Genomic DNA, 6,193 nt, shown 5'->3' with positions numbered 1-6,193 from the left:
TCTTCTCAGTAATTCCCACACCCTTTCTTTTTGGCCTCCTCACCAACCCATAAAGTAACAATCTAACAGTGCCTCATATATCATCTATTTAAGAATGATTGTTCTAGTTCCAGCCAACAAGAAGTTCTTCAGTTTCTATTCAAGGTTCTTTGTGGGTACAAAGAACATGGGATTTCAACTTAAATCTGGTAGTACATAAACACCATTTCTGCACAGAATCTGTGGCTCATCTCATTCAAGAATTATCTCTGAAAAAAATACCTTCCCTCTGTTAATCTCAAAGAGACCTACCTTTAAATTCTGTTTAGTTCAGCTCACCCATGTTATATTTACTTCACAATTTAGGACAACTGATTGTGGTAAGTAATGCCCTTTGGTCTCTTCTACTCACATTTTCAGAGAGATGACAGTCATAGCAATAGCGAGTCTAAACAAGGCAGCATCCAGAATTATCAATATATGGACAACCTGCAGTGAAGGCTCAATCATACTAAACTGCTTTTCTTAATACCCAAAGAACTATCAAGGTCCTGGTGAACCACAATTTTGTTTTTAACCATGAGCAAGAAACTCAGAAGCTTCCACATGTTTCAGAATCAAAGAACTTAGTAAGTACCCACTGGCCATGCCTCCACTAAAGAGGCACAGGTGGAGCCTGTATCAAGTATGTTCCCTGGGCACTGCTGGGACTACCAGGAAGAGGCTGGCTCATCAACTGATCCCACCTCTATCGGTTCAGCTTTCCATCCTCTGGTAAAAATCTTTTCTTCTTCAGTGACAAGCCCCTGAATGGCAATATAGCTGTCATGTGGTTTTCCAGATAAAGTGGCGGCAAGTTCACTTTTCCAATTGTTAATATTCTATTTTTTGTAGATGTATAGTAGCTGTTTGTAAAATTGGTTATATTTCTCAAACTAACATCGCAATCCCACGATGTCAGGGCACGTCAATGAAAGCATGTAAACTGGCCAAGCTTTGTCGCTTCTCAGCTGGACTAGAGCAATGCAACGTACTTGGGCACGTATTCTTCAGCATTTACCAAACTCCACGAGCAGGGAATGTTGCAATGAGTCTTCCTCAACAACACAGGCTACTGCTAGCACTTCAAACCCTTTCTCCGCTCACTAGTCGCTGCATACAGATTTTCAAATCAAGGTCAAAGTCTCAGGTCTTATCTTCAAGGCGCTCTGTGGCATGGGCCCAAGAGAGCTAGAAAGGCCGCCTACAGACCCAGGATGAAGACTGCGGTGCACAACTCCGCTCTGGGGCCAGTTTTTAGCACCGTGGAATGAAGGCCTCCAGAAACCGAGGTCCGTCCTGACCTCACCACTCTCTGCTGCCAGTGCAAGGTGTAGATCTTTGACCTGCCTTCTTAACCACGAAGCCCCAGGTCCATTAAAACAGGCCCTACTCACTACACAACTGCCTCCCCTGCGGAGCGACCCCGCAGGCCAGGAGTTAACGCGCTGCCGAGGTGGGCAGCGTGAGCTCAGCGAAGGCGGGGGCGGGGCGAGCCGAGAAGAGCGAAGCGAACCGGACGCTCCCCCTGACAGCACCTCCGTCCGGCGCAGCGCCTCTCGGCGACGTCGCCGCCGACCCCAGGGAAGCCCGACCCGCAGCCAGGCCGCGCTCCCAGCATCCCTCGCGGGACCCCGGGTCTCTCCGCTGTGGGGCGTGGCCGGCGAGCCCCAGAGAGCCTGCGGGGCCCGAGCGGCGCGGCGGGGAGCCCGCACCGGGCCGGGCGCGGAGGAGCGGCGTGGGCCCGGTGGCCCCGCGCAGCCTGCGGCGGCCCCAGCCGTTACCTTGGGCTTCTCCTCGGACATGGCGGCGTCGGACGGGTCCGGCCTGGCGGGAGCGCGGAACAGGCACAGTCACGCTTTCAGCTCCCGCGTCTCTCCCGCCGCAACTGTCCGCGAGAACGCGCTTCGCCCCCCAAATCCCAGGCCTCTGATTGGCTCCGGCGGGACCACGTGCCGGTGCGCGCTCACGAGGCGCGCTCGCGATCAATGCCTCGTCGGGGGCGCGCTTTAGGGGCGGAGGCAGGTAGCGCTGGGAAGTGCGTCATCGGGGAACCGGAAACGGCGGAGGAGGACGCCAACGGGGGGGAGGGGCGAAGTAAGTGGTGTTGAGAACGAGGTGGGTAAGGGGGAAGAGGGAGATCCCCGCAGAACCTGGGGCGAGGGGTGGCCCAGAGCCCCATGGGTCAGCTCCTTGCAGAACCTGGGGGATGGGCAAGGGAATGGGGGCAGCTCCCCAAAAAGCCCTGGGGGAGGGGCAAAGGGAGCAGGAGAGCTCTCCACACAACCTATGGGGAGGGGCAGCACAGAGCCTCGGGGTCAGCTCCCCAGGGAGAGTGGGGGAGGGGCGAAAGGGGCCCTGCTGTTCTAGTGCCTGTCATACGGCCTGGGGCTGCCACAATCACAACTGCTAGCCAGAAGCACCTTTGCCATGGGGAGGCAGCAAGTAAGGTATGTGGTAGTTTGGGTAGTGGTAGCTCCCCTGTCTGAGACACCCAGGGGTACAAGTACAGATAATGCAATAACAGCTCTGCAATAACACTTTTCACCAGCAGGTTGAGATCAGTATTGTTACCCGCATTTTAAAGATGGAAAAACTGAGGCTGCATATGGGTATACAAATATTTGGATCCCTATGTGTGTGTGCTCATGACTCCTTCCCCCCCCCCCCCCCCCAGCACACGCACCTACATTCATGGAAGTGTATAGCTCTACCCATATGCATAGCTAATGGACACTACATATATGTAGAAATGAACACATACACAGTGATGCAGGTACCTGCATAAACATGTATGACCACATGCACACAGGAAATCAGGCACAAATGTGCTTGTACATGAAAAAACATGAACAAACATATATGCTCTAAACAGCCATCTTAAAACCCACATCCATACTCAAGCTGTATCCACATCCCAACCTGTGCGCGCACATGAAAGAAAACGTGCACAAAGTATACATACGTTCTGTTTTCTCCTACATTGCCTAAAAACATAGAAATGTGAATGAGCATACATGTATGCATACACAGCTTTGCATATATGCAGATACACAAAACACACAACTGTATATGCTCACAAAAACAAAGGAACCACATACTCGTGCATATACAGCAGTAACATACAGGCATACTAAATGTGTACACATAAATGCCCTGAAACAATTCAGACTCATACACAAAAGCACACATGTTCATGTACAAAAAAACTGCACGTATGTATACATATGTTGGGGGCGTATTTTCCTAGGAATGGATATGCATAACATGCTAATGCATATACAAGACATGTTAGACATGAGATCAGACTAGATGATCACAGTGGTTCCTTCTAGCCATGGAATCTATGAAAAGACTTCATACAAAATCACACAAATGCATACATAGTATCATACTTATGAATGCATGAGTGAATATATGTATACTCACAACCCGTCACACATACATATGCATGTATGTATATATATGTGCACACCCAAGCAGTAGTTCACACATGTCAATGCAATGCACTTCCCTTGTAGAATTAATATGAGTTACATATAAGGGACAGGGTTAGCAATCCCAGGCTTGCTTACACCATAAATTGCTCTCTTTTGGTGAGGAAGAGAGACTGACTGCTGGTCCCATGACTTTTGTATAGCAGCCAAAGTAATTTCCCACCATCCAGGATCCTAACAGAAATAGTCTTTCTACCTGTTTTCTATTAGGAATTACTGCATGTGTACCATATGATTTGCAGCAGTTATCCTTAAAAAGCATTCCTTGAATTGGTACAGCCGCTAGTGATGGGATGACAGAGGTCACCTGCAAACAGGTCAGTTATTTTAGCAATGAAGATAGCTAGGGCCAGACAAGACTGAACCCTAACCAGTATAACAATTTGTAAGCAATGGTATAGGAAATCTGTGGTCTTCCAGGTACTCCGCCGTTGTCACTCTGTTGCACAACATGGCCTCTCAGAACTTCCTGGAGTCAAACTAGAGCTGCTGCTCGAAAAGCACAGGCCCCTACTTCTTGAGATAATTAAGAAACTGAGCAGTAAATGATAACTTAGTGAAACAGTTCTGATTCTCTCCAGTAGAGGACAGTGACACACATACGTTGTATGCAGCATAGTTGTAGCTGGGGGGGTCCCAGGATATTAGAAGTTAGTCCGGTAAAAGATATTACCTCACCCATCTTGTCTGTCTAGTGATACACATAAACCATTGTCCCAAGGTTATTTTCATAAGAATTTTTTCTCCTGAGCTACCTCCCCCCATTCATAATTGTACAAACCACCCCTTCCATTGACTAATAATAAATAATACCTAGCTGTTATGCATCACTTTTCATTCATAAATCTCTAATAACATCTCTTGGGCAACTACAACAGTTTTTACCTAAAAGAGTAATAGGAGGAATGTTTTTATATAATTTAGCAGCAGGAAACAAGGATGGGAACAAACATCTCTCCCTGGACAAATCATGAGGTGCAGTTTGAGAACTTCTGCCACACCCAGTCCATTACAACAAAAAAGAGTAACCTGATAAGCTGAAAATCTATTATGGTCTGTTATGTATTCAGTGCTGCTGCTAAGAGTCCTGGATTCTGAAGCAGGTGCTCTGTGACTCAGTGATTCCACCACACCTCAACACAGAGAGATCCAAGTCAGGTTTAGTCTAGCTTGTGATTCTAAGCATGTCACTACTGGAGGGGCTTTTCCCTTCACACAGAAGAGCTCCCTATCTCCCAGAAAACAGTCCTTTAGAACAAGGGGGGTAAAGCCGGTCAGGGAAAGAAAACCAATTTGGAACATATGCAGGTGATGATGTTGGTCATTGTTTCTAGCTGATGGATAGTTGCCAGCAAGCAAATGTTTCTTTTTAACTGTGATTGCTAAATCAAAACCCACCCTCCCACCACAATTTCCTTCCTCTTTTCCTGCTAATGTCTGACCTAATGCTTTATTCTTTAGCTTACCTCTGCCTTCTTTCCAATGCTAAATTTACTGTTTTAACGTCCCTGCTTCAGTTACAGAAAGTGTCTTTTTCTTAGAGTTGCCTAACCCGTACTCCCTTTCAATAGTCTCTCTCTTTTGTCCAGGTCTTTCTGTTCCTACAGAACCTATCCTTTCCATATCCCAACTAGAGCTGGTTGGGAATTTTTGGATGAAATGTTTTTTTGATCAGAAAATGCTGATTCATTGAAACTAAATTTTTTTCACAGAAACATAAGTTTTCTCAGATCCAGGATGGAATCTCTGGTCAAAACCGGAGCGAAAACACAAGAACCCAGAATAGACACTAGTCCAGTGGTTAGGAGCACTCACCTGGGAGACCCAGTTTCAAGATCTTGCTCTGCCTGATTTGCAGTCGGGACTTGAAGCTGGGTCTCCCAGATGAGAGCTGTCATAAATATAAAGGGAAGGGTAAACCCCTTTAAAATCCCTCCTGGCCAGAGGAAAAATCCTCTCACCTGTAAAGGGTTAAGAAGCTAAAGGTAACCTCGCTGGCACCGGACCAAAATGACCAATGAGGAGACAAGATACTTTCAAAAGCTGGGAGGAGGGAGAGAAACAAAGGGTCTGTGTCTGTCGGTACGCTGCTTTTGCCTAGGATAGAACAGGAATGGAGTCTTAGAACTTTTAGTAAGTAACCTAGCTAGGTATGCGTTAGATTATGATTTCTTTAAATGGCTGAGAAAAGAACTGTGCTGAATAGAATGACTGTTTCTGTCTGTGTGTCTTTTTTGTAACTTAAGGTTTTGCCTAGAGGGATTCTCTATGGTTTGAATCTAATTACCCTGTAAGGTATCTACCATCCTAATTTTACAGAGGTGATTCCTTTACTTCTATTTACTTCTATTTCTATTAAAAGTCTTCTTGTAAGAAAACTGAATGCTTTTTCATTGTTCTCAGATCCAAGGGTTTGGGTCTGTGCTCACCTATGCAAATTGGTGAGGATTTTTACCAAACCTTTCCCAGGAAGTGGGGTGCAAAGGTTGGGAGGATTTTGGGGGGAAAGATGTGTCCAAACTACGTTTCCTAGTAAACCCAGTTAGAGTTTGGTGGTGGCAGTGGATATTCCAAGGACAAAGGATAAAATTAATTTGTACCATGGGGAAGTTTTAACCTAAGCTGGTAAAAGTAAGCTTAGGAGGTTTTCATGCAGGTCCCCACATCTGTACCCTAGA

The 6,193-nt window shown here is 46.6% G+C and overlaps 1 long non-coding RNA gene across 1 annotated transcript; it reads left to right on the top strand.

Moving 5' to 3' along the window:
* Positions 1-1,735: 1,735 nt before the first annotated feature.
* LOC122461857 lies at positions 1,736-4,338 on the top strand. Its single transcript, XR_006284072.1, has 2 exons — positions 1,736-2,115; positions 3,726-4,338. It is a non-coding gene; the product is annotated as an uncharacterized LOC122461857 (long non-coding RNA).
* The last annotated feature ends 1,855 nt before the right edge of the window (positions 4,339-6,193 follow it).

Source organism: Chelonia mydas, chromosome 9 (assembly GCF_015237465.2).
Source record: "Chelonia mydas isolate rCheMyd1 chromosome 9, rCheMyd1.pri.v2, whole genome shotgun sequence".
Taxonomy (NCBI): Eukaryota; Metazoa; Chordata; order Testudines; family Cheloniidae; genus Chelonia; species Chelonia mydas.
This window is presented reverse-complemented; position numbering and strand designations above follow the sequence as displayed.